This window comes from Amblyomma mixtum, chromosome 3 (genome assembly GCF_055824585.1).
Source record: "Amblyomma mixtum isolate Tamu chromosome 3, ASM5582458v1, whole genome shotgun sequence".
Taxonomy (NCBI): domain Eukaryota; kingdom Metazoa; phylum Arthropoda; class Arachnida; order Ixodida; family Ixodidae; genus Amblyomma; species Amblyomma mixtum.
Genome location: NC_143014.1, coordinates 304,687,992 through 304,712,539, shown reverse-complemented (window position 1 = coordinate 304,712,539; position 24,548 = coordinate 304,687,992). Strand labels below are relative to the sequence as shown.

At 48.9% G+C, this 24,548-nt stretch overlaps 3 pseudogenes; 1 reads left to right on the top strand and 2 right to left on the bottom strand.

Moving 5' to 3' along the window:
• Positions 1-348: 348 nt before the first annotated feature.
• Positions 349-1,640, bottom strand: LOC149355452 (uncharacterized; annotated as a pseudogene).
• Positions 1,641-16,868: 15,228 nt separating this feature from the next.
• Positions 16,869-18,017, bottom strand: LOC149355451 (uncharacterized; annotated as a pseudogene).
• Positions 18,018-18,092: 75 nt separating this feature from the next.
• On the top strand, positions 18,093-22,752 carry LOC149355450 (uncharacterized; annotated as a pseudogene).
• Positions 22,753-24,548: the final 1,796 nt, after the last annotated feature.

The window sequence follows — 24,548 nt, the reverse complement described above, 5'->3', positions numbered from 1 at the left end:
CTTTGATGTTCACAGCTTACATGCCACTGTATTTTTCATTACTATTCAGTTGACAGGTTCTACGACAGCTTTTTCATAATGTGCATTGCATAAAGTATGTGGAGCAGAACTTGAAAGCGGCTCTAGCAGCTCAAAAACTTCCACATAAAATCGAACTCTTATGGGAACAAGCTCAAGCCACAGGATGGTAAGGGAGTAAACAAAAGGATGCTGGACAATACTTCAACTGTGTTCTTTCATTGCGACGAAAGTCATAATGTCACATCAACGAAAACTTGCTCATTTCTTTCCGTATATGCCCATATATAGCGACATGTCATTTTCATTAAACATATTTGCAATGGTCATGATCCTTTTATTGACAGCTTCATGTATTAAATCTGCGAACCTGCGTCCGAACCTTGCGGCTTGCTGCTGCTGCATCCAGCAGTTCTCCATTCTTTTTACGAGCAAACCAGTGCAGTCTGACCCTAGCAAAAAGAGAACAACTCATCGTATACGTTGTCACCACAAACAGTTAGTGTCTTCTCAACCTTTGCACAAAGCAGAGCACACAGAGACTGCCCTACTGCTTCCTTGGAGATCAGGTCGTTGGCAGAGCCCACAAAGACCTGCTCACACGCAGTGACAAAGGAGGTCATAGCGGAGGTTGCAACTGAAAGCTTCCCAAAATCACCTTCCGCATCGCCCTTTTTGCTTAGGTACAACAGCACCTGGTTATCACAAGAAAAGGTTGCATTGCCTATCAGCAGCTGACACTGATCAGCACCACAAACACACAAATGGGACCTTAAAAACTTTGATGCCAGCCAGCCCGCAAAATACACCATGTTATTTTCTACCATTGCAGAAGGGCAATCGGATAAAGTTTCCGAGGTACTGAAAGATAGTGAGGTCACTACTGGACCAACAGTGGAAGGCACAGACAAGTCAATTGGAAGTGTTCCTAAAAGAGTGGCCATATCCTCGTTACAGTTGGTCTTGTCAGACACCTTAAACAAGTTACTCACTAAAAGGTGGCGAAATGCTGCTTTAAACTGGCGGCAGGTTGAATTAGCATTTGCACCGCATTTCGAACGAATGATGGCAAATGTGTTTTCAAGAGCATCTTGATTCAAATGACGTGTTAGCAAATACTGGAAACCATAATGGGTCGACAGGTGTTCAAAAAGCAGAAGAATAGACCTTATAGTCAGGCAAAAGCCACGAATGCAGGGCGGTCGCCGCACACATCCAAGCACCTCGAGCTTCTCGAGAACTTTGATACACTCTTCTAGAAACTCCCTGTGCACTGATCGACTAGCCATTGCACATGCGTATGGTGACTTGGCGCGCTTCTGCGAGCTGTTTAAGCTATCAAAAAGACGATCAACTTTTTCAATGAATTTCGCCGTGTGCATGGCCTCGGCTGGCAGTTGGTCGTACGTGTGAAGAGCACACATTGCGGCTGCGCAGTGGTTACTGGAAACTTGCGCGGCAAGTTTAACGCACATTTTCGATGTAAAGGTTAGGTTGAAATGTTTATCGCTGAGACTGGGCATGGAGCGGATTTCAAGGCGGCGGTCGTTTTCGTAAGCTTCTCTTACGTATGCACTTTTTATTATGTGGTCCCCAACCTTGAAATCATACTTAAAAAACATATCTATCAAACACTTCAACAAGTGAGGGGCATCAAATAGGAAAAACAGTGGCTTGCCATTGACCTCAATGAATGGCTTCTCAGGACTTACAAGGCTCGAGAAAATGGAAACGTTTTGGCTCCCTTGGTCACATACAACGGCTACTGGCTCAAGGCCTGCTTCTAATAGCAAGTCGTGGCACTGAAAAATGAGACTGTGAAGTACATTGGCAGGTGTAGCCCTATGAGCAAAAAAATAAGCAAGCGGCTGCTTCCACTGAGTGCCAATCCCTTTCGCCATGAAGACGAGGGCTTTGTTTGCTAGGTTTGCACCTTGCTTCCCACTGTATTCTTCCAACCCTTCAAATCTGTCTGCTGACGGGTTGTATGACAGATCTTTCATTATGCGCATTTCATCAAAAACAATACTGCAGCTCTGTCTGCATGTGGAAACGAACATGCACGGCGCTTCAGAAGCTCAAAAACTTCCGGATAAAATCCAACTCTCAGTGGAACACGTTGAAGCCAGAGCTGCAGTGACCTGACAGATGGGAGCTTAAGAAGCCTTCTACAGTATCTATACCCTTTTGGGCTGTGGAAATACAAGCCCATGGCAAACGACTTGTTCTGTGAGGACCATCGGCGGGCAAACCTGCTAATGTGGCTCATTCTCAGTTGAGCCTCAACAAGTGATGCGAAGGCTGGCGAAACGTAGGCACGAACGCCCTCCACTATCTCGGCGACAGTCCTCATCTGACGCTGTCGCTGGAGCCTTTGTTGCAGCCTCATGCTTTGGTCCCGGAACCGGCGCGCCTTCACTTTCAGCGCATGTAGCTTGTGCTTGCAACGGTGGGCATGGCACGCTACAAGATGAAAAATCGCATCCATCAGAGGAAACACATATCTTCCACATACAGGTATAGAATTCCCAGCTCTAAAGTATATTTAATTTCAATAACAATGCCTGATCGAAACAATTATGTTTGCATGTCCCTACCCCAATGTCTAAGTTCTATCTCCACAGTTTTTTTAAGCGTCTTACTCCAGTGCGCTGTGGAAAATTGTATACTATGATTATTATTTCACTTTTGGAATAGTACTGTAAGAGCAAAACATCATCGCGAAAGTTTCCCTGAATCGGTAGCAGTACTTACGTTCACCACAACCAACAGTGGAGGGGCCGGTGCAAGCCTTCACTAGTAGTTGCCCAGGCGCGCACAATTTCTCATTTTCTCCAGGCAGCACATAGGTGCGGTCACCTGTACACAGAAAGCAACAAGGAAGGTGGCTTTCAATCTTCAGAACAGCCACAACAAATAAACCACGTTGAAAACAAATCGCAGGGCGCACCAACAGAAATGATTTACATATTTCATACTTCCGACAGTACTATGCTGAAGAGAAGTCACTGGAATACAGACACAAACGGATTCCATATTTCGCACTTCTATATGTAATGTAACTGTTTTGCTTACTGAGTAATGCCACTTACATCCACAAGCAGCAGCAGACGCAGCAGGGCAAGCCTCCACCAACGGCTGTGCAGAAGGCGAAACTGCCATGCCATCCATAAGCTCGTCCTGCTCAGCTCCTCTTCCCACGTCACACATATCACCCACTGCACAAATAACAAAGAAACGCTCATAACAACGAAGAGTTGTCAATTTGTAACAGTGAAAACCATGGGACCTACTAACACAAACGGTTTCAGTATTTCATACTTCCAAAGGTATAATGCCACTGTTTTGCTTATTGAGTAACGCTACTTACTATCACCAGCTGCAGCAGAGGCGTGAGGGCAAGCATCTACCCGGGGCTGTGTAGGAGACGAACATGTTACGCCATCCATCTGGTTCGGCCTCCTCAGCGCTCACCGCATAGCTGTGATCAACTACACAGAGAACAAAGGACAAATCAGTCTGAATGGGGAGCAGCACGGCTGCCTACACACACATTGTAAGTTAAATGAACAATGCTACCACTGTACCAGCTGCATTACATACCAAGAAAGGAAACTAAATAAACTTCAATAATTTGTCCGTCCCCCATGGTCCTAACATGGTCACGTATGCTTGAGGGTACACCACCGCTGTCAAACAGTACCACCAACCATAGCAGAAAGCGCTACTGTTAACACAGGGGCGGTTGGTAGCCTATTAGCACAATGTATTTCGACGACTTTTTGGTTGAGGAGAATGGGTTTTTCTCACAGGTTTTTCATACATAATTACCAGATAGGGAGAAGAACCTGCTGTGGCAGGCAGCACTGTCGAGGCCAGCAGCGGGGCTGCTTCTTTCGTTGAGTGACCAGTCTGCATAATGTATCACATAATCAGCATAAATACATCGAAGATATGATGGCACAGACATGTTAAATGTTCTCTTACTGGCTATACTTTGGAGCATTTATGCTTGATTGGAAATACCATTTGCACTGTTGGTTACCTTTCTTGTAAGGAACAGATGGGCAAGCGGCGCGGTGTAGCCGTCCAGGACGCGAGAATTCCGATGGCCTGAAGTGCAGCGAACAGACTACACGTTCCCGCAGCTGGCACGGCTGTAACTGCTGCAGGCTTGCGTTGGCACAGAACTTAACCCAGGCCGCGGACCTGCACAATGGCAAACACCTCATCTGCAGTCACGCATGGTGCTGTATCAGTGGTTGTCCTTCTGCTGCTGGAAACCAGGTACTCAGATGAAATCCTGATTGTGCCTGTGCTGATGTTGCAAGACGGTCGAAAGTAATCTGGAGCAGCTCACTACGTCATCTGCCACAGCACAAGCGCACTCTTAGGATGTGAAATGTTACATATTGCTAATAATATAACAATGGCAACAATCCTGCTTTCTGGCAATGCTCTGCACCGTATGCGAGCGATTACTGAACTACTGACGTACATGTGCATGGGGCACAGCCAGCACACGGTGCCTGAGCTATTTCAAGATAGTTAGCCTTTAAAATATACTAGTAAATGATTTCTGTCGCTATTCATCCCATCTTCTCCCCTTTCTACTTCCTCTCAGGCTGGCTGTATCTCAGGTGTATTAGATACATAGCAGGCATTGCAGATGGCACCCACTCCTTTCTGCCCTTTTTTGTAGCATTTTGTCACAGAACCTGTATGCACTTTCAAGGTGAAGTGTAAAATGAGCAGCAGGAAACAATGACACACAGTCTATGCATCAACTGCTCGAGATGACTACACTCTGTGGGGGGCCATATTTTCTCGTCTAAGAGATTAACAACATTCCATTACCCCATCTAGACATGCAAATGAAATGACACGCACCCAAACGTGAAAGGTTATTACAGTGTGTGTATCAGTTAGGGAGTGAATTCATAAAAAAAAATTAAGCGCTTTTAATAACTTGGCCTGCTTGACAACACATCACATCTTTCACAGAGTGAGTGCACGCTTCGACAAGCGCCGTTTTTTCCGTCTTTAGGAACGGAAAAATATATGCGAATGCAAGCCTACAAATCTAGCAATTTAACGCTAGGATACAGACTAAATGGAAGGCCACCAGAAAAACAGCCATCATATACAATTATCACACAGAAACGGCGGCTATTAAGCCCATTAAAACAGTTAGTACAGATAAAGAAAGAATTGGTACACAGATGCTCACAAAATACGATGGTTCCACTCTTCCGGTCTTCACTGGCACCGTATCATGCTTCGTGATCCGCCTGCTTCAACTGCAGGCTTCACGTGCCGACGAGCAGATGGAACTGGTGCTTCACTCATGTTCTGGTGACCGTGTTCCGCGTGCCTCCGCTGCCATCGTGTCGTCTTCAATGATGTATACGTACCTAAGTACGTGTACTGCTTGGCCTTTCTGGCCCACAAGCGTGGTTTGCCATTAGGCCGCGGCACTTATGCCGTTGCGTCTCAGGTTTGACGCACGTACACAAGATTGCCGGTACCAATATCTGTTAGAGACAAACGTGACAAGACAATGAGGGACAGTACACGGGACACGTAAACTTTACAGATGCTTTCAGGGTTCGTTATAGACGAGACGCATTACAGTTGCGCCATCGTCAACTCTTGCAGCTGCCACAGAAAAGTCCGGGCATAGTTTAAAAGTAAACACGATAGACGTAAAAAATGCATGTCAATCGTTTTCAGCACTAAGTACTCGTCACATAGCGGCATGCATTGCATTCGTCAACTGGTGAAACTGCCACTCAAGAGTCCGGGCGCAGTTTAAAGAGGACACGAACGCAGAAAACGCAATTGAATTGTTTTAAGCATTCATTACTTCTATGACACAGCGGCATGCATTCAAAGTGCGCACCGGCTCACGGCTGTGTATCGTGCACATGCAACTTCGATACACTAAGCGCACTCAAGCAGTTAACTGCACTCAAAACAAGACATGACCGCACAAACATGCAGGGGCAGCAGACACAAAGCTTACCTTCTCACGTCCTTGGGAAAGCGATGAAATGTGACGCCGCCAGACAGGTTATCGCTCGCACATCGTGCAACCGCACACCTCTTTTTTGCGTACGGGGGCCCCATGGCCACAGACTATGCCCTTTTGGGGCAAAAGCGACAGAACCACACCCAACCGAACGAAACTACACAGAAGCGCTGGCAAAAGGGAAAAGCGGAAACTGTACACGAACGAAGCACACCAAGAACTCGAGCAACAAGCAACGAGGAAACAGTAGGGCTAGCAGAATCGAGTTTCAAACAAAAGCAAGCAGAATGGTCAAAAGATATGACAAGGGTATGACATCAGAGCACCGTCAACCTTGGCATCGTCCCGCTGCTCGGACGAGCGCTGTCATAATTATTTTTACAAAGCAAGCGCTATACTTTCTAACAAAATGCACACAACTAAAACATTTTAAAAAGGAATCACTGCAATTGTTTTTGAATGCTTTTGAAACACAAAATATGTCCTAATTATTTTCCTCTTCTAGTCGTGTTTGTCCACTCATTTCATTTTGGCGCTTTAGTTCCACCCCTAATTTGATGTCGCTAGCACTTGGTTCTGGACCGCATTCGGGCTCCGGCTTCGCGACCTATTTCAATAGACGACGAGGGGCCTGCTGAACCCTGGAGGTTTGGATTACCTCACTGCTCAGTAGTAAGTAGGCCAGCTGGCCGCTTTTTCCTGACCCGCGTGTTGCATTTTGTGTGCCGCGTTGAGTTAGGGTTCGTGTAGACAGAGAAGTCAACCACGTGCAGGGCGCGCGCGCGCCCGGCGTCGCCGCCATGGCGTCAACGAAAAGGCTTAAGCCTTTTACGTTCTTCGGTCGTGTCCCGCATGGCACGACCACGCTAGAGCTGACTAAGATTTTAGTCAAACGTTTTAGCAAGGCCGAGTTAGGAGGAGTTCAGGACTTCACGGGAGGCAAGTACGAGGTCTTTCTTAAGACGCGTGCTGCTGTCGAAAAGTTTCTGCAGGACCCCGTTGTTGAGGTTAAGGGCACGGCCGTGTCCTTCGAGTACAGAGGCACGAGGGCGAAGATGGTGCGCGTCTTCGGTTATTCCGCGGAGCACCATGACGTAGAGCTTGCACGCGCTCTGCATCCGTTTGGCAAGATCGTTAGCGTATCGCGAGAAACAGTGCCGGGATTCCCCACTGTGACCACGGGGATCAGGAGGGTTAAGATAGAGATGAAGAGGGCCGTCCCAAACTTCCTTGAGGTGATCGACGCCACCGTGCAATGCGAGTACGAGGGCGTTGTTCGCGTCTGTCGGAAGTGTGGCTTTGAGGGCCACATGGGGGCAAGCTGCGAAACTCCGCAGTGTGTTAGGTGTGGGGCCTACGGGCACGAGACCTGCGACGCCGCGTGTCCGAAGTGCGGCGAAGACCACGACGTGCGGGCCTGCAAGAAGCGCACCTTTGCGTCAATTGTGGGCGATGAAGAAGAGGAAGGACATCCGCCAGTGGCCTGGGAGCAGCCCGTGCCCACCGTGAGCCAGGCGGCCTCTTCAACCCCAGAAGAGGACTCCTCGACGGCCAGCGCGGCTGCCGAGACCGTCCCCAGCGTGGAGCAGCCCCCGGCGGAAGCAGAAGCAAGCGGATCCGCGTCCCTGGAGACCTCAGCCCAGGACCAGACCAACGCAGAACAAGGCATGGAGGTCACCAACGACCGCCCGAAACGCAAGCGAAGCCCCAGGAAGAGGACAAAGAAGCAGACCAAGAACAGCGGCCAGGAAGCCAGCTCAAGTTCTTCAGCAGGGGGGCCCCTTACAAAGCGCGCCTTTCTTAAGAACCCGCCACGCCACGCTAGTTCTAGCGAAAGCGAGGCTGACAGCGAAGACGAGACAGGTGTGTCAACCCCCTGCCAGTATTGTCAGGGCAAGGCATGTGACTGCGAGTTGGTCTCAGACAATAGTTATGAGTCAACTGCAGACTCCCCTCTCGCCTGTCGCGGACGCGGAGGGGGAACCCCTTTCGACGTCTGACTAACTGACTGCCCGTCCCCCCCGCATCCCTCCCGCTCGCCCCCCACCACCACGGCTTTCTCCCTTGTACTAGGCACGCTGAATTGTCGCGGCCTCGCGAGGGCAGCTAAACAGGCGGAGGTCGTGCACGTGGCGCGAAGCAAGCGCATCGACGTGTTAGCCTTGCAAGAGACGTATGTCCACAGGCAAGCGCAAGTGGCTAACTTTGACACGTCGTTCGGCACGAAATCGTACTGGAGCTTTGGGACAAGGGGATCGGGGGGGGGGGGGGGGGGTCGCTCTTGTTTTGCTTCGCGACATCGGACTCAAGGTGTTGCGCCATGACCGAGACACTGAAGGCCGCTTCATTTCAGTTGATTTGAACAACGGCATGCGCGTGTGTAACATCTACGCACCTAACCGTCGCGGCCAACTTCAGTTCTTCAAGGGGCTAGATGATAAGCTGGTGGGCCCTGCGCGACTCGTACTCCTTGGCGATTTCAATTGTGTTTTGTCTCCTACCGATCGCCGCTCACGGCGCGGCACGTCTCTGCGCAAGGTGTGCGAGCCCCCTGGCGCACGGGCACTGCGTGACCTTGTGGGCGAGTTGGACTTGACGGACTGCTGGCGCGCGCTGCAGCCAGGTCGGGCAGGCATGACCTGGACGGGCCGCGGTAGCGAGAGCCGTATCGACAGGGCATACGTCTCGCCGAGCCTCTCGAGCAGCCTGCAGTCCGCATGGGTTTTTCCAACCGCCCTAAGCGACCACAGGTTGCTTGTCACCCGCCTGTGTGCCCCAGACATTGCACCGCGAGCCAAGGGTTGCTGGAGGCTGAATGTCAGACTCCTAGACGATGACCACGTAGCCCAAGATGTCGCACGTGCGATAAAACAGCACGTCACCCCATCGATGTCAGCGCAATCTTGGGACGAGATGAAGCAACGCGTTAAGGAAACTTTTCAGGAGAGGGGCGTTAAGTTAGCGCGAGAGGAACGGGAGGAAATCCGAATAGTGTCTGATAGTATTATCGCGCTATCCGCCCCCCTCTCGCAGGGACCGAGCATTGCTCCAACCCTGGCGGCGCTACGCAAGGAGCTACATCACTTGCTTAACCGCCGTTGGGACAGGCTGCGCGCAACTTCGCGTGCCGAGCGATGGGAGCGAGAAGCATGGTGTGCTCGACACTTGTTGCGCCGCCGCCTCGCGACAAAGAGCGACACGCTCACCGCGGTAGCTGACCCCGTCTCAGGCGCTCTAACAACCGACGCGGATGGGGTGCTAAATGCCGCGCGGTGCTTCTATGAGGATTTATACACAGCCGAGCCCTGTGCTTCGGATGAGTTCCCTCTAGAAAGCCCGTGCGAGGAGCCCGCAGTAGACGCGACCTGGATATCCGAGGACGAGCTTTACGCGGCGCTACAACTAATGAAGCCGAATCGCAGCCCGGGCACGGACGGACTTCCGCCAGCCTTTTACAAGAAGTTCTGGCCTCTCCTGAAGCGGCCTTTTACGAACCTTCTCAACCAACTGGTGGAGCAAGGTGTGCTGACGGAGAGTATGAACGAAGGGCTGATTACCCTGTTGTGCAAAGATAGCAGCAAGTCGACTGATCTTAGAGCATGGCGGCCTATAACGCTGTTAAACAGCGATTATAAGCTGCTCACCAAGTGTCTCTCGTTGCGGGTTACGCCAGCTCTCTCTACCATCGTGGGACCACAGCAGGCCTGTTGCGTCCCAGGGCGTTCGGTAGAGCTACACGGACTGGCGTTGAAAGTCTTGTTAACGTGGTTGAGGTCTCGTGACCCGGGGGGCCTACTGCTCTCCCTTGATCAGGAGAAAGCGTTCGACCGCCTCGACCATGGCTACTTGCTCAAACAGCTAGAGCATGCACGCTTAGGGAAAGGATTCATCCAAATGGTACGAATTCTGTACGCGGCGCCGCGCGCGGCAGTAATCGTTCAGGGCCGCATCTCTGGGTGGTTTCCAGTAGCGCGTGGTGTCAGACAGGGCTGTCCGCTCTCACCGCTTCTGTACGTTCTAGCTATTGAACCCCTCCTGCAACGCCTCGTAGCTGACACGTGCATTAGGCGCACTGTCTTGCCAGTGGGTCCGCCTGCTGTGCCTGTGTTTGGATACGCAGACGATATCACTATCGTCGTTCCGGACGCAGCATCAGCAGCGCGGGCGCTGGAGATAGCTGAGCAATATTGCGCAGCTAGCGGAGCGCGGCTCAACAAACGCAAGAGTACCATCATGGCACTATGCGATGAGACCCCGCCAAACCTCCCTGAGGTACCCGCGGTTAGAGAAACGCGCATGCTGGGCTTTTTCTTTGATAGGAACGGACCCTCAGAACGCAACTGGAACCAGGTCGTCACGAAGCTCGCCACGAAAACAGCAGACCTTGGGCAACTGCGATGCCCACTCACCGCACAAGCCACCATCATCCGGGCCCTGCTGATCACCATCTTCAGTTTCAGCGCAAGCATCCTGGATGTCCCTGCAGAAGTGAGAAGGAGAGCGGAGAAGCTGATTTTCAAGTTCTTGTGGCAAGGAGCGGCAGACAAGATCAGACGCGCGGTTGTCAATCAGCCAAGACTCAAGGGAGGACTTGGAATTCCCGACCTGGACGCCCTGGCCAGAGCCTTGCATGTGCAGTGGACCCTCCGCGCGGTCGAGTGCGATGTGCCGCTAACAAGAACACTAACATCGTTCTTCCTTTCCACGCGGCTAGGTGCATTCACGCAGCAGCCGCTGCGGCACAACGCTCCCCGCGAGGGGGCGCCGCTCGCATTCTATGGCGCGGCGGCCGCGGATTTGAACCACATCAGTGCCCAGTCCACCGAGCCACCCCGTGAGATTATAGCCGCCGCGGTGGCTCAGTGGCTATGGTGCTCGGCTGCTGTCCCGAAAGACGCGGGTTCGACCCCGGCCGCGGCGGTTGAATTTCTTTGGAGGAGAAATTCGAGGCCCGTGTACTGTGCGATGTCAGTGCACGTTAAAGAACCCCAGGTGGTCGAAATTTCCGGAGCCCTCCACTACGGCGTCTCTCATAGCCTTAGTCGCTTTGGGACGTTAAACCCTATAAACCAAACCATAAACCAAACCACCCCGTGAGATTGCCCTCAAGACTATGCTGAGCCTCCTCACTCCAGCGCTGCCAGCCCATCTACACCGGGAGTTAATGACAGCCGAAAGACCAGCGTGGAAATTCCTGACAGCTCACTTCCTGGACGCGCGCCGCGCTTCATTCATGTGGCGCTTCACGCGAGGAATCCTGCCGATCCGACGCCGCGCCTTCGTTTCATCCACACTCGTGGACACGTGCCCCTACTGTGGAACACCAGAGACAGCAACGCACATCTTTCAAGACTGCGTGGTTCCTGCAGCCCTTCTCGAGCGCCTTCGCGTCCTGTTCAGCCTCCCGGGCATCCCGTATCAGACCATCCGATACTTCAACCCGATGCCTAGTGAGGCACGGAACCAGTTCGCGCTGGCGCTTGCAGAAGTTAACTACCAGGTTTGGTTGGCCCGATGCCATGCATCATTCAGTGGAAGAATCCCCAACCTGATGGAGGTCAAGAACAAGATCAGGAAGGAACTTTGGTTTCACCTTCAGCGAGAAAGGACGCACCTAGGACGCAAGAAGTTCTGCGAAGAATGGGGCCGACCTTGCATCATCTTCGAAGAAAGCGGAGCAAGGATCACCATCAAGTATTAGGGAGCCTGCTCGCAGTGGGAGTTGATCCGCCAGCGTGGAACGACAGCGGTGCACTCGCGCCGCGTCCCCCTACCACCGGTGATGACGCTCCCTCCTGTTTGAGCCCCTTGGCAGGGAAACCGCCTGCAGCCCCAAAACAAAACTTCCCTCACCCAAATGGTGTGGGGGCCTTGCCTGGGGTTGCACTTGAGTGATGATGGATGGCTGAGGTCTGAATCCTCTATGGGCGACGGTACCTATCGTGCTGTTACCCCTCCAATCTGACAAGGCAAAGCGTGCGGCGTATTTGTTCGTGCGGGCAGACCGCAATTTTTTTCGTCTCTCTGGCCCTTCGGCGCACAACTCCTCCTGTTTATGACGGCGGCAAGGTGAGAAATGTTTATTTGTGGAAGGACGCTGCATTGCAAGCGATTTAGGAGGCCGCGCCTGCCACCGGTGCCTGTCTGCATTTCGTGAAGAGGCGCGCTCGCTCTGTAGCCAGCCGGCTGTTGTTCATGGCATTCTTGCAGTTTGCGACAAAGTCAAGGGAGGAATGTTTTGTTTTTGCAAAAGTACGCTACATTTGAAGCACTTTATGCAAAATTACGCTGCATTTCAAGCACTCCAGCTTAGTACGCCCACACAGTTGTGAAGGGCGCGCGCACGCTCTGTCATGCTACGCCATGGGCGGGAGCGGCGGGAGGAATGATGCTGCATGATGCAGCCTCGGCGGTCGGTGCGTAGAAAAAAAACAAACCCTCCCACGGCCTGTGGCCCGACGCGCTGTGCCTAGCGGTTAGTTTTGCTTGGTTTCGCGCTGAGTTTCTCGGGACGTGACGTTTTTGCATGGTTCCCGGCAATATGTAACTTCTTTTGGGTGACATTTGTCGGTGTAAGGTTAAAATATACTTTTTTGAAAGTGGGCGAACGGCGAAGACGACCGTTTCCGCGCATCAAGTACGCGACCGTAGTTTTCAAGACTGGTGGAAAAAAAAGATGACATACGAAAAGCTCAAAAACCTTACTCTTGTACGTATACGTATGTATGTAGTAAGTGTGAAAGACTCCGTTATCTGCGCTAGTGGAAGCGCACATTTCACCCGTGCATTGACAACACAGAAATGCGCTTTTGAAAACCGGCAAAATAAGGCAACGCGTCGGCCTTTCTATACTCTGAAGAGCTTGAAAACCACGAACTGTGGCGCCGATAGTTCAATTTTCTATGCTTCTTAAAACATACGTTGCACCCGTGTATTTCTCAGTGCTCCTAACACATTGTGTACAGGTGCGGCCAGAATAATGAGCACAGGAATGGTCGCGGAGTTGCGGAAACGTGCTTATGCCTGCTGCCTAGCAGTGGCGACAGGAAATATCTTAATTTGGACGCGGTGAGATGGTGTCGGTAGCACGGACCCACTTTTTCCGCAGGCCTATCAAAATCACATGTAGCATGCAATCCCTTGCTCTATGATCGACTGATGCTCTGCTGACAGCGCCATGCGCTTCGTTGCCCCGTCTCTCGCATCGAGGAGCGGCGCGCGCTGTAAACGGGCGCAAGACGGCCGTTTTGGCATTACGTGTTATCTCGGCCCTTCAGTCCGCACGGCCACCGCTTTTCAGTTTCGTCGACGGCGCGCGACACCGAGGCTGAATTGAGCACGCCTGGACGAACGCAGCACCTGGCGGTGTTGCCCGAACCGGCTCAGCATCCTTCGAACAGTGATAACGGCAGGGATGCAGCAAAGAGGGGGGCTGGCACTCTCGCTTCGCGCGGATAGCCAGGAGTGTCTTTGTTGTGCTGATAGGTGGCGCTTAGATGCAGTTTCTGCTAGCTTGGCCGCCTTTCGCGAGCTCCGTGTTATTTTGGCCGCACATGTACAGCCTTTGTCAAAAGTTTGTAGCCCAGGGGGTTTGCTTCTGAGCCACACTGTGTGGTTAGTAATGCATCGCCAGCGCTCCAAATTTCCTGAAGGTAAAAAGATTTCTGGTCCTGTCTTCTCCAAAGGGTAGGGCTGCCACGAATGCTTCAGGAGTCCCACTGCAAGGCTTAGAAGCAGACCCCCTGGGCTCTAAACTTTTGACAAAGACTGTACTTCTGCTTCGTAGTCCGTGTTGAGGCCGTCTGTGTACGAAATATTTTTCTCGAACAAAACGCGTACTCTGCTGTCCACCTAGGTTTTAGAAGGTAGAGAATAACGTCGGGGAATGTAGAAATGCTTCCAAAAACTTGACTGGTATCTGCCCTGTAGTAGGGTATGTGTATTGTATTTTGCGCAACGACGTTTCCGCACGCGAGGTTCGCAAAAACATGTTGACTCCGCTCGTAATTTCATTCCCTAGCCGCTTTCGCACCTTCTCACTGTTTACAGAGTTACAATATAAGGAGACTGAGAATGACCATACTTGCGAATTTTTCAGGTGATGCCCCCCGTCGGCAACACCTGCTGTGTGCCGTGGTGCCGCAACAGGAGCACCTTGAGCAGGAGGCCAGCAACCATCTTCCGCATCCCACGGGACAGCAGGTTTGTTGTGCTTTGGGTTTTCAGCTTGCCATTTGTCATAGTTTAATATACAAATAATCGTCAATTTCCACAGCGATGTAACCGTGAACGTGTTTATAGGCATAAAATAAATGACCGTGACGTTGTTAGACAGACATGCTTGCAGTGGATATTTTCACATGGCAGCAAATTCATCATGTGATAACGAGCATACTACGGTTCCTTACTTTGTGTGGTGCATTGTCCCAAAATGACTCAGGCTATGAGGGACATGTATAATAATGAAGCCATTTGAATAATGAAAGTGTTGTGCACTGTGGATAGAAATAATTTTGCAAGTGTTACATTTTTGTTGTGAGTTGAATACTAGGTAGACTGCAGCGCCTATGCACCAGTTTGAAAACATTTGCGACGGCGCTTTTCTACAATCGGGTAATGTACCATTTTCCCAAATGTTTCATGGCCTGTTATGAAGAACACTTGCGGCGACTTGTTTGGATGCTAGTGAAGGACTTCATGCTTATACATTCAACAATGACGCCACCGCGGTGGCTCAATGGTTATGGCGCTCGGCTACTGACCCGAAACACGTGGGTTCAATCCCGGTCATGGCGGTCACATTTCAATGGAGACGAAGTGCTAGAGGCCCATGTACTGTGCGATTTTAGAGAAGTTAAAGAACCCAAGGTGGTCTAAATTACCCGGAGACCTCCACTACGGCGTCCCTCATAGCCTCAGTTGTTTTGGGACGTTAAACCCGATAAAAATCAAAGCAGAGTGTCAGCAATGAAGTAATGGAGTGCCTTAAACACGTATGGAGGTCGACAGCGTGGGTGTCATACAGTGGAAGAAGTGACCTTTTGGAAAAACCGCCCTGTTCCCTGTACACCAGGTACCGGATGTGCAATGACCACTACACAGCAAAAGCCTTTTTGGATCCCGGGCATACGCGACTCACTCAATTGGGTGTGCTTTATGTGTGTCCAGGTTTGCAAGGCAAGATGGTCACAGCATATATATTTATGAGGTAAATATATTAGCAGGTAATCAAGAATTAAGCTGACGTGCTATACAGCAGATAATGTATACGCGCCTAGTTCCTATGTTACCTTATGCTGCAGTTCACTTCAGTTGGCTTGAGAGTTTTTCCATAGAGAAAGATATTGGTGAACAGCGGACACTCCCATAGGGCCCAGCGGCCCATTTGACTGGAGCGCACTAAGCGGGCCGAGTCTCATAACGTCGGGTTTCGGTTTCAGGCGCGCGCAGTTTCAAGAAGAACTCTAGTTTGGGCTAGTAGGTTCATGATTCAACAGGAAAACGGCGCAAAAGACGTGGACAAAAGAGTCAAACACGACAGGACCAGCGACACAGGACCAGCGACCAGCGCAGTTTGAATGACAACATGCGCTGCGCCTTGCTGCGGGGGGCAAATTCCGGTTCCGGTTACAGGCGGGCGCAGTTTGAATGCCTGCATGCGCTGCGCCTCGCTGCCTGGGGCTACCTCCGGCTCCGGTTTCAAGGGCGCGAGATTGGAATGTTAGCATACGCCGCGCACCGCTCCGCCGATGCCAGCGTGTAATTAAATTGATTTCGAGTGCTTTTGACCATCCATGAACGCAGCTGCATCACAGCCTCTGCCAAATATTAGCACTCCACAAAAGACACCAGGTGTTGTGTGAAATGGGAACATTTATTTTGTGCATCATAAACAATGCCGATACAATGAATTCTACCATCTCGTACATCATGTGGAGACTTCAGATACAAAACTTTCGACACATGAGCTGATGTGCAAAGTACAAAAACAAATAACTCACAGAAATCGCAACTCTCAAGAGGCAAGAAACAATACATAGGCAGAAAGTAAACACTAGTGCGTCGTACATTTACAAAGTGCGGCACATCATGCACGACACAACAGCGGCACCTACAGCAATACTGCGGAGACTTGCACATTTCCTGTGAACTTAAAACCAGCACCCTAACCCTTCAAGTCCTGTGGGTTCTCATTTCACGCCATCTTCTCCCTTCAAGAGCAACTTTTTGGCAGTATATACCGAATCGATAAAATACAGATATCGTGCGGGCATTACAACACTGCTTTACTGTTAAGTTCGGGCCTACGGTTAATGTAAATGAGCGTACAATTCACATTTCACACTCTGGTCCCTTGTTGGCAGTGAATAGCAGCTTGACAGATCGAACCCCTCCCCCCTCCCCTAGAGGTGCTGTTGCACCTCCAGGGGGACCACCACCCACCACAGCCACCCCCCTCCCCCACCACCACCCCAGCGACCACCAATATTTCGATCTAGTCGCACTGCTACTGAGTGCAAAGTAGGAAGCAGTAGGAGTTGTGAAATAACCGTATGCTCATTTCTTCAACCTTCAGAGCAACAAGGGCCGCTACAAAAAGCGCTTATGTGTCAAAACATAATGGAACACATGGAATGCACTCGATAAATTTGGTGGCACCTAGAGCAATCCTGCAGACGCTTGCACATTGCTTGTGCACTTAAATCCAGTCCCCCCCACCCTTCAAGGTTTGTGGGCTGACCTTCCATCCTGTATACTTCTCTGAAAGATTATGTGTAGGCACGTTGGTTCGAAGTTAACTGTATGCTTCAACGCAACATTAACCTTTAAATTCATCAAGTTGTACACCAGAAACTGATGTCTGAAAGCGAACTTTGTCTAAATTTCTGTTCACAAATCTCACTTGCCAGCATAAACAAATTCTACAATACATTTTCACAAACTTCTGCCGGCACTCATGTGAACAAAAATCAAAATCTCCAATGCATTGGAGATGTTGCAGCAAAAGATCACAAACCGTTTCTAGAGGTGCAGTATCATCAACCAAAGGAAGAAAGTGGGTCTCAAGTGCTTCGACAAATGTGAATGCCCTTTGTGATGGTATACAGTTAAATTTCCAAACACTTTGCATGGTACACGATATGCTTTCAGCATCGTAAAATATTGATGAGAACCACTCAATGTATTGTCCTCATCTTTCAACAAGTGAGGGCAAATGCAATTCTTTGCATATTTCCCAACAAAATATTTCACCAAGAAGCATGCCACGTAACAGACAACAGAATCGTCAATAAAATGAAAGTGCTTATCCGCGGCTAGCTCTAAGACATCTTGCAAGAACGGAAAGTCGTCAGCAGGAGCCTCCCCAACATTATCAACACAGAGATGCCCTGCTAACAGAGAATGGTGAACATTCGAGTAGGAGTTCACATCTATCCTCCTCAGCATTACCTTTTTCAGAAAGTTTAAACAGTTTCTGAATGCAAATATGCTTTAAATCAGAGATAAACTGGAAAATATTCGGATTCATGTTGCAGCCTTGCTTCTGCCTAATGTGTCCAAACATATTCTCCAGCGAATCCTGCTGCAGCCGACGGGTGAGGAGGTAGAAAAAATTATGATTTTGAAAAAGATCACTCCAAAGAAGAAAAACATTCTGGATATTAATCTGCCAGCCTACGATTGTTTGTGGCTGACGCTTGACAGCAGACTTCCACATTTTAATCCAGTGAAGTTGATCTTGAAGGAAGTGAACGAGTTCGTCGTCACCACTTTTAATCGCATGGCGATGCCTTTGCGCTGTTTTTTTAGGAGTTGAGCTGTTCAGTGCATCAAACAGCTTATCTATTCTTTCGCAAAACTGCGCTGTAGCCATTGCTCCTGCGGGCAGTTCCTCTGCATATATTAAAGCCATAATCGCCACACTCACTGAAGCACTCAGTACTTGTGCTGCTCTGCTTACTTTCATATCAGAAAACGGTTTTTGAAAAATGTGCCGCTCGGTCAGCTTTGGGGCTAAACGCCAGCGCAACCCGTGGTACGAATGGTACAGGCGCTCAATGTAAGCCCTATCCACCACCTCTTCCCCAATAAGCAACTTATGAGCTTGCACATTTTTACGAGTAGTTTCCCGCCATTGTCTGCAGCGGCGCATCTGCTCATGGACTATGGCCATACCACAACAGACGTGGCAGATCATGGGTGTTCTCTTCCCCCAAGAAGCAGCCACTTTCCTGACTTTGCTGAAAGGGGTGCAAGCTGTACAGCAGGAGAGTGCACTAGTGAGTGTTTGGTTCTTTTATAGGTGTTGAGTGCACGAATAGGTAGCATTTTCTTAGTATAGTGGCTGTTGCTGTGGTGGCTCAGGGCTGGTGGTGCCTGGCTGGTGATCTCAAAGAAGTGTGTTCGATCCCATTCAGATTTCGATGTAGGCAAAATGATTGAGGCTCTGTGTACTGTGTGATGTCAGCATGAATTAATACACACCAGTGGTCCAAATTTCCGGAGTCATTCACCAGCATGTTTCTCGTAGCCTGATTCGCTTTGAGACAAAGCGGTATAAATGAGACATTTGCTCATGTTTTCTGCCATTGCCTTCAGGGCCACATGTGCCCATGCACAATGGCCGTACCACAACAAACGTGGCAGATAATGGGTATTCTCTTCCCCCAAGCAGCAGCCGCTTTCCTGAATTGGCTGAAAGGGCTGCAAGCCCTCAAGAAAGCAGCTGCGTTGGTTAGTGCTTGTTGCTTTAAAGCTCCTTAGTAGCATTTTCAGTAGTGGTGTTCAGTAGGATATGTGGCATATTCTTCGGATAATGTACACTGCATCATTTTTGCCCTATGTAAGAACAGTTTAAAATTAGTTAGGGAAGCGTTGATTTTGTGTGTCTTTTAAACTGAATGTTTATCGTGCTTTGTTGCATCATACGGAACGTCTGTCTGGTCACCGTTTTTCCGCTGATGGTAAAGTTTCCAAGTTATGGTTTAAGTACTGGCTCAGCTCACTCGATAGATAGGTGAACTGTTGTAAACATAAACATAGTTCCTCACTTCTGTACTTGCACATGCTCCTTTATGTTCCGTATATGCAGTTCGAGTAAATTTTTATAGTATATTTATGTACAAAGTTTATATTTGAGGTGGCCTGGGTAAAGATTGGTTGTCGCAATCGTGTTGCCCATGCTGGAATTTGGCTAGACGACTGTGTCGTAGTTTCGACAAGTCATCAATATTCTGTACTAATACGGTTGACCTGTCACTAAGTAGAATTTGACCTTGCCTAGGCTGTAGGTAACTGGTATGCGCCGGACAAGGTCTCGTGACCCGCTAGCTGGTTGGCACGCTAAGTACAGCTATCACTCTAAAAGGCGGCCCAGTGAAACTTCAATATGGAGGAAACTAACTGCAATTGACAAGAGATGACAGGAAATGCCTTACAGAGGCATTGCAAACAAGAGCAGAGAGGAATGTGTGCTTGCCTCAGCACCACTGTTACTACCTGAATTGCATGTGCCAATGCAAATTTGTGTATTTCATGACGTTGTGTTCGGCTCTTGTGTTTTATTTAGACCTCAGAAACATAACTTTCCACTGTAGAAAATCTTAAATTCCATGCCTTAAGAACAAACAAGCCGCAGTATTCTGCAGAAAATGTCAAAATGCGCTTCAATGCCTCTCATGTAATGATGAGAACTTTCGGTTTCATTTTTTTCCCCACCTATTCACGGTAGGCAAACAAACGTTTCCCATTAGGCTCATAAGGTGGTAAGAGAGGCCATGTTTTCAGTGAGCTTGCGACTTGGTGCGCAAGTGCAAGGAAGGTGGCTGTGTACATACAAAACGTTTATACCCATACTACCTGTTGGTGAGAAAGAGAAGACGCTGGCAGAATTGAGTGCAGGAAACAAAACAAAGAACAGCAAACGGGGCCAGCACTGGGTGGCTGGAAACAGTAGTGTCTGCTGCTGGTGCTTTGTGGGGAGCTGCATGCATTAAAGTGTCGGAGGTTTGCCCTCACTGTTTTGGTACATGCGTCTGAAACAATGCCTTTTTTGTTCAATTGATTTAAATATCTCCACAACCCTCAAGCTCCCATTATTGTATTCATCCAGATAAGGTCAAAGTGATTTGTCTGACGTGTTCCTACAGATGTCGGTAACAGCATCATCCAAAATGAAAATGCGGCTCTTTACACAAATGTGCGGCAAATGCTTAAGTGGACGTTTTTTGTGCATTCACAGGAAACTAGGGGTGTTAATGATAGCACTAAATGCATAAGGTGTAATGTAACACTAGAAGCGTTTACTTCACATGCAGGAATCTTACTCTGGGACAAGTTCTATTCGGGACAGTCATGTTCATGGGTTGTATGAATGAATCGCACAGAGTGCATTATGCTCATAGAAAAATAACCGTAACGCAATACGTTGCACTTACTGCAAGCAATGTTTACTGTGACGGAACCATTAAAAGACATTGTGCCAAGACTGACTTTATTGCTGCCTCTTTTTCTTCTAATGCAATTCTTTGCAGCGATCCTGCAATGGGCTCAGCATAGACAAATTGTCTGCAGTATTCCAAGTCCAGGGCCACAGCAACTATGAGGAGGCTGCAGGCGAAGGTGAAGAGCTGCCGCAAGACCATCGCATGGTCTCGCAAACAACAACACAGCTTGCCGCCAACTATTTCGAGGGCAATAGGTGTCATCCGGCCATTTGTCACTGACGAAGGGTTCAAACTTCTCACTAAACACGTGCGTTCAAAGCCAAGGGGCAAAGGCAAATGATTTCCTTTGCGGCTAAAGAAGTTTGCGTTCCACGTAAACTTTTGTGGACCACGGGCGCATAGATTTTTTTGCACCCGTTTTCACCTTTCCAACCCAGTGTTCGCTGCGACGATGGTTGGCTAACGTCAACATGAAACCAGGTGTGATTCCTGGGGTTATTGCGTCGCTTTCAGCGACAAGTCAGACTTGGGATAAAAGAGATCAAGCATGCACTTTGATCTTAGATGAAAGAGTACTGAAAAAAAAAACTTGTGCTACGATTCCTATCAGGATGTTATTCATGGCTTTGTGGATGACGGTAGTATGCGGACATCGACAATTGCAGACTGAGCTTTGGTTGTTCTGGTGGGTGGAATCTCCAAGAGGTGGGTTCAGCCAATAGCATTTACAATTGGACACACTTCAACACGAGCACCTATTATGCGTAAATTGCTCATGTCCCTTATTGATAAACTTAAAGAAATAGCCAAACTGACAGTGAAAGTTTGTTTGCGACCAAGGGGCGTGAAACATCTACTTGTGTTGTCAGCTGGGCGTGTCTCTTGACAGGCCTGTCCTTGAAAGAAGGGGCGCGCGGATATATTTTATTTTTGACGTGCCCCATCTCATTAAAACTACTCGTAAAAATGTGCAAGCTCATAAGTTGCTTATTGTTGAAGAGGTGGTGGATAGGGCTTACATTGAGCGCCTGTACCATTCGTACCACGGGTTGCGCTGGCGTTTAGCCCCAAAGCTGACCGAGCGGCACATTTTTCAAAAACCGTTTTCTGATATGAAAGTAAGCAGAGCAGCACAAGTACTGAGTGCTTCAGTGAGTGTGGTCATTATGGCTTTAATATATGCAGAGGATCTGCCCGCAGGAGCAGCGGCTACAGCGCAGTTTTCCGAAAGAATGGATAAATTGTTTGTTGCACTGAACAGCTCAACTCCTATAAAAACAGCGCAAAGGCATCGCCATGTGATTGAAAGGGGTGATGACGAACTTGTTCACTTCCTTGAAGATCAACTTCACTGGATTAAAACGTGGAAGTTTGCTGTCAAGCGTCAGCCACAGACAATCATAGGCTGGCAGAAAACTATCCAGGGTGTTTTGCTTCTTTGGAGTGATCGTTTTCAAAATCATAATTTTTCGTACCTCCTCACCCGTCGGGTGCAGCAGGATTCGCTGGAGAATATGTTTGGGCACATGAGGCCGAAGCAAGGCTGCAACATAAATCCTAATGTTTTCCAGTTTATCTCTGATTTAAAGCATATTTGCATTCAGAAACTGTTTAAACTTTCTGAACAAGGTAATGCTGAGGAGGATAGATGTGAACTTCTACCGGAATGTTCACCATTCTGTTAGCAGGGCATCTCCAGTTGGTAATCTTGGGCAGGCTCCTCCTGACGACTTTCCGTCCTTGCAAGATGTCTGAGCTAGCGGCGGATAAGCACTGTCATGTTTTTGACGATTCTGGTGTCTATTACGTGGCAGGTTTCTTGGTCAAATATTTTGTTGGTAAATATGCAAAGAATTGCATTTGCCCTCAGTTGTTGAAAGGTGAGGACAATACATTGATTGGTTCTCATCAATTTTTTACGATGCTGAAAGCATATCATGTACCAGGCAAAGTGTTTGGAAATTTAACTGTATACCATCGCAAAGAGCATCCACATTTGTGCAAGCACTTGAGACCAACTTTCTTGCTTTGGTTGAGGATACTGCACATCTAGAAAGGGTTTGTGATCTTTTGCTGCGACATCTCCAATGCATTGAGGATTTTGATTTTTGTTCACTTGAGTGCCGGCAGAAGTTTGTGAAAATGTATTGTAGAATTCGTTTATACTGGCATGTGAGATATGTGAACAGAAATTTAGACAAAGTTCGCTTTCAGTCATCAGTTTCTGGTGTACAACTTGATAAATTTAAAGGTTAATGTTGCGTTAAAGCACACAGTTAACTTTGAACCAACGTGCCTCAACATAATCTTTCAGAGAAGTACACAGGATGGAAGGGCAGCCCACAGGACTTGAAGGGGGGGGGGGACTGTATTTAAGTGCACAAGCAATTTGAAAGCCTCTGCAGGATTGCTCTAGGTGCCGCCTCATTTACCGAGTGAGTGCATTCCATGTGTTCCATTATGTTTTGACACAGTAGCGCTTTTTATAGTGGCCCTCGTTACTCTGCAGGTTGAAGAAATGAGCATACTGTTTTCGTTTCACAACTACTACTGCTTCCTGCTTTGCATTGAGTAGCAGTGCGCCTAGATCAAAATATTGGCGGTGGCTGAGGTGGTGGTGCGGGAGGGGGTGGCTGTGGTGGGTGGTGGTCCCCCTGGAGGAGCAGCAGCACCTCTAGGGGAGGGGGGAGGGGTTAATCTGTCAAGCTACTATTCACTGCCAACAAGGGACCAAAGTGTGAAATGTCAGTTGTACGCTCATTTACTTTAACCGTATGCCTGAACTTAAGAGTAAAACAATGTTGTAATGCCCGCACGATAGCTGTATTTTATCGAATCTGTGTATACTGTAAAAAGGTTGCTCTTGAAGGGAGAAGAGGGCGTAAAATGCGAGCCCACAGGACTTGAAGGTGGGGGTGCTGGATTTAAGTGCACAAGAAACGTGCAAGTCTCCGCAGTATTGCTGTAGGTGCCGCTGTTGTGTCGTGCATGATGTGCCGCACTTTGTAAGTGTTCGACACACTAGTGTTTACTTTCTGCCTATGTATTGTTTCTTGCCTCTTGAGAGTTGCGATTTCTGTGAGTTATTTGTTTTTGTACTTTGCACATCAGCTCATGTGTCGTAAGTTTTGTATCTGAAGTCTCCACATGATGTACGAAATGGTAGAATTCATTGTATCGGCTTTGTTTATGTTGCACAAAATAAATGTTCTCATTTCACACAACATCTGGTGTCTTTTGTGGAGTGCTAATATTTGGCAAAGGCTGTGATGCTGCTGCGTTCATGGCTGGTCAAAAGCACTCTAAATCTACTTAATTATACGCTGCCAGCGGCGCAGCGGGGCACGGCGTATGCTAACATTTTAAGCGCGCGCCCCTGAAACCGGAAGTCGCCCCAGGCAGCGAGGCTCAGCGCATGCAGGCATTAAACTGCGCGCGTCTGTAACCGGAACCGGAATTTGCCCCCGGCAGCAAGGCGCAGCGCATGTTGGGATTCAAACTACGCGTGCCTAAAACCGAAACCGGACGCTATGAGACTCCGCCCGCTTGGTGCGCTGCACTCAAATGGGCCGCTGGGCCCTATGGGAGTGTCCGCTCTTTACCAATATCTTTCTCTATGAATAAACGTTCATTCTCGGCTGCGTTTCGTTACTTCAACTTTCACTGGTGTTAGTCGCTGTGCGCGCAGTGGAGCTTAGCGACTTTCGAAGTGCGCGAGAAATGGCCAAATTTGTTAAGGCACAGAAACGGGTGTTCGAGTTTCAGGAATTTTAAGAACTAATTGCTGCTGCTAGAGACTAGCTACACATCTAATGGCATATAAGCAGCAATCTGTAATATTTAGAAGTTAACTATTATAATTTAGTCAACTAGCTGCTGCCTACTCAACGGGATTCACATCTTTGATGTCCGCCAACATTGGTAATACTATGTCGCAAAAGCCATTTTTGCAGAAAAAAAGACGTATGGCTTTCATGAAATACTTCGTACATGACAGTGAGACCGTCACAGGGCCCTAAATTGGTCTTTCTTCCGAGCTCCGAACGGGGCCA